Source organism: Pinus tabuliformis, chromosome 6, assembly GCF_031772625.1.
Source record: "Pinus tabuliformis cultivar Carrire ecotype Pingquan chromosome 6, CPIR1, whole genome shotgun sequence".
In the NCBI taxonomy this organism is placed as follows: Eukaryota; Viridiplantae; Streptophyta; class Pinopsida; order Pinales; family Pinaceae; genus Pinus; species Pinus tabuliformis.
The window spans coordinates 682583058-682593653 of NC_142292.1; positions in this window are offsets into that span (position 1 = coordinate 682583058).

Sequence of the window (10596 nt, forward strand, 5' to 3'; positions counted from 1 at the left end):
ATATACTGGACCAATTGTAGAAATCCAAACACTTCACCATTAATGACTTAAAGTTGGGATATCACTAGGTTTAGGTTAGAGAAGTAGATACTTTGAATATTTCCTTCAAATCTAGGCAAGGTTTATATGAGTGGTTAGTCATGCCATTTTGCCTATGAAATACACATACTATGTTTATGAGGTTAATGAGTGATATATTATTCCCTTTTATAGATTCATCTATAATTTTCTATTTGGATGATATAAAGGGATAGACTGCTACTTAGGAGGAGCACATCTCACATTTGATTCAAGTGCTAGAGACATTAAAGAAGCACCAATTACTATAAAATCTCAAGAACTGTGAGTTTTCACAGTATTATTTGGTGTATCTATGGTACGTGATTATAGGTGGGTGAGAGTTAAATATATATCCTACTAAGAAGAATAACACCATGAAGTGGTCAATGCCTACTATGTTTCTGAAGTCAAGATTTTTGTTGGGGAAGCACAATACCTAAGGAAATTCATTGCCTCATTTTCAGTAGTAGCCACACTGTTCCACGCTATAATAGCAAGTGGTAAGAGATTCCAATGGGGAAAGGATCAACAAAGGGACTTTAAGGAGCTAAATAATAATATTAGTCAAGCACCAATTTATGCATTACCAAACTTGCAGAAACCCTTCAAAGTAGATACAAATGCGAGAAGATATGCTATGCGAGTGGTCTTGATGTAGGGAGGAGCGCATGCATACTAATATTTGAAAGTATTTCATGGGGTGGTTTTTAACTACCCTACATATGAAAAGGAGCCCTATGCCATGGTGTAAGTTGTGAAGAAGTGGAAACACTATCTAATAGGAAAGGAGATAGTAATCCACATATCACCAGCCACTACAATACCTACATGCTCATATTAAGCTACAACAAAACAAGCAATATAAGTGGATGGGGTTTCTGTAAAAATTTCATTAAGTGATCAAGTACAAGAAGGGAAACACAAACAAGTTAGCCGACATGCTTTTTAGGCCACCCACATTAAATATCATAGCTTTGGTATATCTGATGAATATGGATCCATTCAACCATGATGCATATAAAGAAGCATATTCATATGATGAGGACTTCAAGGAGGTTTTTCAATAGTTCAAAATCCATACTCATGTGAAAATGGTGACAACACAATTTAATATGATCATAAGGCAATTATACAAGGCAAATGAAGGATTACAAAGTCAAGTAATTAACTTCCCATTCATCCTCATTCATTCCTATATTCACTAATTTCCCCTTCCTACCTTCATTCAGTTCATATTCATTCATTTTCATAAAATCCCTTTTCCTATGGTAAAAACCCTTTTTACCAAGGAAAAGTAAAAAAACATCATGTAAAATTCCCTTTTTACCCTATGAAATCCTTTTTATACAAAAACCCATAAAAACATTCTTTCCCTAAGTATTAATGTATATATAAAAAGTCAAATGATTCATTTAAAAACATTCATACTTAGCCCATTTTCCCCTTTCCACATAAAATTTTCCCTTCTAATATATTTCATATTAACATTGACTTATGTATTAAATCCTTAAGAATTTCCCTTTCCCGTATTATATAGCTCCTTTTAAAAAAATATCCAAAAACTCTTAAGTTTCGTTAGAAACTATGCATTATATACAAATATCGCATCACATATCGGTGGGACCGCAGGCCTTTTAAAACAATGCATATACCATAGTTTTATTATAAAACTATGTATTCAAACAATATTGCATCGCAAGTCTTCCATATGAATGCACCCCCCGCAATTTGAACTTCGATTGCGATATGCGATTGGAGGCCTGGACCCGATGTTATATATATCATATTTTATTCCCATATCGCGTGCGTTCCCATCGCAATTCCCGTCCAATGCATACATCCTCTACCCATTGTGATCTCCAACTGCGATATTAAATCCTAGACCCGACCACATATATATCTTAGTTAACCACCATGTCGCGTCCGCCCATTGTTATATGTCTATGCGATGGGCCTACATCTCACCCACTCTGATAGCGATATGTGATTAACCTCGGACTTGATGTCATTTTCCTGTTGGGTTGTGTTATATTCTTTCCATGACTAACATACGTAGTGAACCGGGGGGTGGAGCCCCCCCTTCGTTTCGCTGATTGCGCAGTGGGGGGGCGGCAGCCCCTCCTGTCTGGGGGGTTTGAGGGGGGCGGGTAGCCCCCCTCTACGGGGTCTGGGGCAGCGCCCCGGGAAAATTCTTTTTGGACCCTATATTAGGTTGGGCGAACCTACCTATGGTTTTTCGGTCCATGGTTTTGGACGCGATGGTTTTCGGTCCATGGTATTGGATGCTTCGACATGTATAAATATGTATTGTAACATTGAAAGGAATATAATGAAAAATCAAGCTGGTAGTCCCGGTTTTGGGATCCAGGGGAAAATCTCTGTGTATATGTGTTTTATGTGTTATGCTCTCACATTGTTTATTTTCTGTGTTTTAGAATTCGTATGTAGGTAATTTCTGTACAGGGTTAAAACCTACATTTGGTATCGGAGCCAGGTTTTGGCTTCAAGGGGACACCTTTGTTGCCGAGGGGTTTCGCTCGAGCCTGTGGTAGACCTTGTTCAGTGGGAGATCTGTGAGATCGATTATGGTGGTGAAAGAAGATGGCGAGCAGCGGAAAGATAGAGATCAAGAAGTTCAATGGTCAGAGTTTTGAGTTGTGGAAAGTCAAGATGGAGGATCTGTTGGTGGATAAAGATCAGTGGATCATAGTAGATCCAGGTACTAAACCAACGGGAGTGACCGATGAAGAATGGAAGAAGTTGGATCGGAAGGCAAAGAGCATAATACGATTATGTGTCTCAGATTCAATATTGCTGAATGTATCAGGGGAAGCTAAGGCGAAGGCTTTATGGGACAAGTTAGGGACTTTGTACCAATCTAAGTCTCTGGTGAATAAACTATTCCTGCGGAAAAAGCTGTATAACCTGAGGATGAAATATGGAGACTCGGTGACAGAGCATCTAAACGCATTTAATACTGTGGTAAGTCAGTTAGCGTCTGTTGATATTAAAATTTCAGATGAAGATAAGTGCATCAGTTTGTTGTGTTCTCTACCAGATTCGTGGGATAGTCTGGTTATTGCAATAGGTAGCAATGCAACTGCTTTGCAATTTGATGAAATAGTCTCAGCGTTGCTGACAGAGGAGATGAGACGGAAAAATATGGAGAGCCATAATGGTGATGCCTTGTCTATACGAGGACTGTCCCAGAATAGAAACAAAAATAAGTCATCGAGTGGGAGATCTAAATCTAGAGGGAGATCTAAATCTCCAGGAAAACCTGTAAGGGTGGTGTGTTGGAAATGTGGAAAGGAAGGGCACTTCAAAAGGGAATGTAAATCTAAAGCTCCTGATAAAGGAAAGGGATCTGATGATGCTCCTTCTATAGAGGCAAAAACCACCTCAGATGAAGGTGGGGATGTGTACTTGGCTTCTTCAAGTACACATGTAGATCATGAGGCATGGTTGATTGACTCAGGTGCATCCTTTCACTTCACTCCCCATAGAGAGTGGTTTTGTGAGTATGAGAAATACGATGGTGGTGATGTCTTCTTAGGAGATGATAGGAAGGCTAGAATCATTGGTCGCGGAAAAGTAAAGTTGAAGTTGCAAGGTGGAATGGTTAGAACACTTCCGGGTGTTCTGCATATTCCTGCATTGGCCAGAAATCTGATTTCTGTAAGCAAGTTGGATGATGCAGGTGTAAAAATAGTGTTCGAGAAGGATACCTACAAGATGGTTCGGGGAGCACTGGTATTGGTGCGGGGAGTTCAGACTGGAAATCTGTACAAGCTGCAAGGTAGCACTGTTGTTGATGGGTGCAACAATTCCGTGGTTCCTAAAAGTGGAGCTGAAAATCTAGTGGTCTCTGGAGAGAAGACCATGCTCTGGCATCAAAGGCTTGGACATATTGGAGAGAAGGGCCTTCGAATACTTCATGGTAAAGTTATGGTAGAAGGTATGAGTAATAGCTCTCTAGATTTTGATTTCTGTGAAAATTGTGTATATGGGAAGCAGAATCGGGTGAGGTTCCCCTCTGGTGCTAAGAGGGCGAAACAAATATTAGAGTTTGTGCACAGTGATGTGTTTGGACCTGTGAAGGTTCCATCACTGGGTAAGTCTGTGTACTTTGTATTATTTATAGATGACTTCTCAAGGAATACATGGATATATTTCCTTAAGAAGAAATCTGAAGTCTTTGACAGGTTTAAAGAATTTAAGGTTCTGGTGGAAAATCAGACAGAGAAGAAGATAAAGGTGCTGAGGATAGATAATGGTGGAGAGTTTTGTAGCAAGGAATTTGAAGAATTTTGTAAGAAGTGTGGTATAGCACGGCAGAAGCCTACTCCATATACACCTCAGCAAAATGGAGTCACAGAAAGAACGAACAAGACGTTGATGGAAAGGGCAAGAAGCATGCTCAGTGGTGCCGGGTTAGGGCAAGAATTCTGGGCAGAGGTGGTGGATACTGCATGTTACTTGGTCAACATGTCACCTTCATCAACGTTGGAGGATAAGACTCCACAAGAAGTATGGATTGGTAAGAAACCCTCTCTTTCACATCTGAGGGTATTTGGATGTGATGCATATGTACATGTTCCAAAGGAGAAACGAACCAAGTTGGATAGTAAATCTGAAAAGTGCATCTTTATTGGGTATAAGGATGGTTTAAAAGGTTATAAGCTTTGGAACCCAGTCACACGGAAGTTTGTGTACAGTCGAGATGTGGTGTTCAGAGAGGTAAAAGATGTTATTAAACATGAATTCCAACCAAAGGAACCTGAGATGATAGAGTTTGAGCTAAAGGAGGAAGAATCAGACTCTGCAGCAGAGGAGGAATCAGAAGATGAAGAGCCACAAACTCCGGCTATGAGAAGATCAGTTCGAGAAAGAAGGCAGCCAGAAAGGTATAGTCCTTCTACTTTCTGTTCAAATTTTTCTTTGTCTATTATTGATGATGATCCCAGAACTATGAAGGAAGCAGTAGATTCAGAGGATGGAAAACTCTGGAAAGAGGCCATGGTTGATGAAATGGAATCTTTGCACAAAAATGAGGCTTGGGATCTGGTGGAGTTGTCGACTGGAAGGAAACCCATTGGCAGCAAATGGGTGTTCAAAAAGAAGACAAATGCAGAAGGGAAGGTGGAGAAATACAAAGCTCGGTTGGTAGCAAAAGGTTATTCCCAGGTGCCGGGAATTGATTTTGGTGATTTTTTTTCTCCTGTTGCCAAGGTAACTTCTATTAGGTTACTTTTATCTGTTGCTGCTACTTTTGATTTTGAGGTAGAACAGATGGATGTGAAGACAACATTTCTTCATGGGGATTTGGAAGAGGAAATCTACATGAAGCAACCTGAAGGCTTTGCGGTGAAGGGTAAGAAAGAACTGGTATGCAAGTTAAAGAAGTCTCTGTATGGGTTAAAATAGTCACCAAGGATGTGGTATCAGAAATTTGATACATTTATACGGGGACTTGGCTTCACCAGAAGCAAAGCAGATCACTGTGTGTATTTTAAATTAATTGGTGACCGTGTTATTTATCTGGTCTTGTATGTGGATGATATGTTGCTGGGTCGAAATGACAAAGAAATTATCCAGGATTTGAAGACCCAATTGTCCTCCAAATTCGACATGAAAGATCTTGGTGCTGCAAACTATATTTTGGGCATGGAAATTAAAAGAGATCGGGAAAATAGGAAGCTCTAGTTAAACCAGAGGAAGTATGTCGAGACAATACTGCAGAGGTTTAATATGTAGGATAGTAAACTGGTGAAGGTTCCTATTCCTGTAGGTGTGAGGTTATCTGCTGAACAGTGTCCCAAGACACAAGAAGAGGAAGAGGACATGTCCCGTGTTCCATATGTGAGTGCAGTCGGTAGCATGATGTATGCAATGGTCTATACTAGACCAGACATTGCACATGCAGTGGGAGTATTGAGCAGGTTTATGTCAAAACCAGGGAAGGAGCACTGGACAGGAGTGAAGCGGGTTTTCAGGTATTTTCTTGGCACTAGTGATTATGGTTTGTGCTACCAAGGAAGACCAGGATTGGACATAGTGTTGGATATTTGTGGCTTTTTTGATGCAAACTGGGCTGGAGATCTGGATCAGAGAAGATCTACAAGTGGGTATGTGTTTAACCTATTTGGAGGTGCAGTCAGTTGGATGAGTAAGAAACAATCTGTAGTGGCACTATCAACTACAGAGGTAGAATACATGGTAGCCACTCATGCAAGCAAGGAAGCAGTTTGGTTGCAGAGATTGTGTTCAAGTATGGGGTTAGTACAGGGAGCTGTAAGAATAGACTATGACAACCAAAGTGCAATTTTCTTTGTTTGCTTGTTTTAACACAGCGTAGCCCCAATAATTCCTCTGCGGCCATTAAAGCTATCATTTTCACCTCTGATACACCCTGGACTCCTTCTGATATCCTATCAAGCTCAACTGAGCCATTAAAGACCCTCTGCCACTTGATCTTTTCTTAATAATTTTTGGATTTTGCAGGTAAGAAGACTATTGTTCTAGGATTTTAAACAAGAAGCCTATGTGACAGTTTGAGACCAAATGAAGCGATTTATAGTGAAAAACACAGTAAAAACCTGAATGCATAGTAAGGGTTAAAGGAGCGCAGTAAAGGTTATTCAACAAGGTGAATGATATACACAGAGTTTAAACATATCAGATAAAAGGTTAACTCAAGGAATCAGCCAGCGTGAAGGACATAAACAGTCAATCAGCTTAAAGGCGGAAAATATCATACAAATGAAGCTAGCATAACCTGAATAAAAGGGGACAGCAAGAAGCAGTCCAATAGCTGCTCCTATCTTCTTGCCATGAAGATATTTCTTTTCCTTGAATAAATCTTAAACAATTTTAAGATATTTGTAGTTTTATTATTGTATAAATAACTCTCTTCTTGAAATGTTATGGGTTCAGAGTTGAATATTCATAGAGCATTGCTTGTAAAGTCTTGATTGTTTATACTACTTTGAACTTGGAAGTCACCTTTGAAGGAAGCTTTTGTAGACACTTGGTGTACTCAGTCTTTCTGGGGCCTTAATACAAAACAGAGGATTCTGAATCTAGTTTTACACATTTTTGTGTTATCCTGTAAGTTTTTCCAGTTATCAATCATTGTGTTATTTCTTCATTTGCTTATGAATTGCAAAGATAACTAAGTAGGAACAATTAGAGTATCAATTGATTCCTGTAAGCTCCTAAAGTGATCATCTATTAAGAGATTGGATTAATGCAAATGTTTGTGTAGCTAATCCCCTCTAATCATAAATCCTCAGCATCTTGTGTAAGCTTAAGTATACTACCTTGAATCTTTTGAACGTAGTTTAGAAGGTTTTCCTACTTATGATTGTTCTGTTTTACAGTATGAAAACTGTGATAATCATATTTTTTGTTGTCTTCTACTCACCACTATTTTGACCTATATCATTGTGTAAAGTCTTATAGCAGCCCTCTGCTGAGATATTAATATATCCCAAAGGATTAGTTACATTAATTCTACATTTGTCTTCTTTCATTGGTCTTCCAAAATTAAAACCAACAACCCCCAAAACAATTATTTTAGATGCTCTGGCATTGGTAGCTTGACCAACTACTATCTCAGAGGTACAACATCAGAATGGCGCCATTGCTGGGGAGTGAAGTAGCGTAGATATTTCTCCAAGGAATGATAATTTTTAGATCTATTTCTCACTAGTGAACAAGGAATAGGCATTTGTATTGGTTGCATTATTTTCACCTCGCGACTCCACTTTGTCGGATGGCGATTCCACTGGATTACCGATCCCACTCTTGTTTTGAAATTTTAGCTACATTTACTGCTATGCAAGGTTCATGGATACTTGAAATCAATAGTATATGTCTTTTCCTCTCAGCCATGGTCAGAAATCTAAAATGTCTACATAGGATGCAACTTTTAAAGTACACCTATGAGTATAAGTTTTCCATGGGATTTCATATTCATATTGCATATATTCTTCAGATTTTCAGTTGCTGGCAACTTGGTTTGTCAATAAATCCACTCCGCACTTGGTTACATTGGAAAACATATTACACCTAAAAATGTAAATTTTTTCAGTTCAATTAGCTAGAGGTGTGGGAGTGATTAGCTACTTTCAGTTTCAGGGTGCAGTAGATCTACAATTGTTTCAGTTATATTTCAAGATTGCAGTATCAAGTTTGGTTTGGTTGAGTGCAATGACTTCCAAGGGATTAATTGATTAACTCCATAGCCCATGAATTAGGCACTCTTGTGCTTATTTCCTCTTACATTGTCAGTTGTTTCACTTCAGCAGTTTTCAAGTTTCAGATTTCAGTGTGAAAGAGTATCCAAATTAGTGCAAGCATATGGTTACATTTTACAGTTGTAGGTTGCAATATGCAGTAGTAGAGTATTGAAATGATAGCATTGATCCATGGGGATTGGTTATATTTTTACATAAGATGACAAACCAGTGGTTGGTGGTTTTATGGCATGACTCCATGCCCAATACTAAAGGCAAATAGTCTACTAGTTCTCTGCATTCTACAGGAGAAAGCAGTCCCTAGATGGAGCCAATGTTGTAGCATTTTTTGGTTTTTATTAAATAGAATATTTGAAATGTTTCTATGCTCATAAGGCAATTATACAAGGCAAATGAAGGATTACAAAGTCAAGTAATTAACTTCCCATTCATCCTCATTCATTCCTATATTCCTAATTTCCCCTTCCTACCTTCATTCAATTCATATTCACTCATTTTCATAAAATCCCTTTTGCTATGGTAAAAACCCTTTTTACCTAGGAAAAGTAAAAAACATCATGTAAAATTCCCTTTTTACCCTATGAAATCCTTTTTATACAAAAACCCATAAAAACATCCTTTCCCTAAGTATTAATGTATATATAAAAAGTCAAATGATTCATTTGAAAACATTCATACTTAGTCCATTTTCCCCTTTCCACACATAATTTCCCTTTTCACATAAAATTTTCCCTTCCAATATATTTCATATTAACATTGAATTATGTATTAAATCTTTAAGAATTTCCCTTTTCCATATTATATAGCTCCTTTTAAATAAATATCTAAAAACCATTAAGTTTCGTTAGAAACTATGCATTATATACAAATATCGCATCGCATATCGGCGAGACTGCGGGCCTTTTAAAACAATGCATATACCATAGTTTTATTATAAAACTATGTATTCAAACAATATCGCATCACAAGTCTTCCATATGATTGCACCCCCCGCAGTTCGAACTCCGATTGCAATATGTGATGGGAGGCCCAGACCTGACGTTATATATATCACAGTTTATTCCCATATCACGTCTGTTCCCATCGCAATTCCCGTCCAATGCATACATCCTCTGCCCATTGCGATCTCCAACTGCGATATCAAAGCCCGGACCTAACAACATATATATTTCAGTTAACCGCCATGTCACATCTGCCCATTGTTATATGTCTATGCGATAGGCCTACACCCCCGCCCACTCTAATAGTGATATGCGATTAACCTAGGACCCGATGTCATTTTCCGCCAGTGTTAATATAATTTCAAATCTGCCATATATGATTTTGCAATGATTTTCTGTGTTAAATCGATTTTCGATTTAAACGCAGAAATGACTCGAAAACTTCATTTTTACTACTAATCTCAGTTTAAACCCAGATTAAGCCATTCCCGCCTTGATTAATCCTCCGTACTATTTCCGCCACTGTTCATTTTTCACCCGATGGTTAAAAAGCAAGACTGTTTCTCCTTTTAACGCATTTTAAGCACCATTTGCTCTGTTTGCTTGTTTTAACACAACGTGGCCCCAATAATTCCTCTACAGCCATTAAAGCTATCATTTTCACCTCTGATACGCCCCAGACTCCTTCCAATAGCCTATCAAGCTCAACTGAGCCATTAAAGACCCTCTGCCACTTGATTTTTCTTAATAATTTCTGGATTTTGTAGGTAAGAAGACTGTTGTTCCAGGTTTTTAAACAAAAAGCCTGTGTGATAGTTTGAGACCAAATGAAGCGATTTACTGTGAAAAACACAATAAAAACTTGAATGCATAGTTAGGGTTAAACGAGCACAGCAAAGGTTATTCAACAAGGTGAATGATATATACAGAGTTTAAACATATCAGATAAAAGGTTAACTGAAGGAATCAACCAGCGTGAAGGAAATAAACAGTGAATCAGCTTAAAGGGGGGAAAATATCATACAAATGAAGCCAACAAAGCTTGAATAAAATGGGAAAACAAGAAGCAGTTCAATAGATGCCCCGATCTTCTTGCCATGAAGATCTTTTCCTTTCCTTGAATAAATCTTAAACAATTTTAAGATATTTTTAGTTTTATTATTTTATAAATAACTCTCTTCTTGAGATGTTATGGGTTCGGAGTTGAAGATTCATAGAGCATTTCTTGTAAAGTCTTGACTGTTTATACTACTTTGAACCTGGAAGTCACCTTTGAAGGAAGATTTTATAGACACTTAATGTACTCAGTCTTTCTGGGGCCTTAATACAAAATA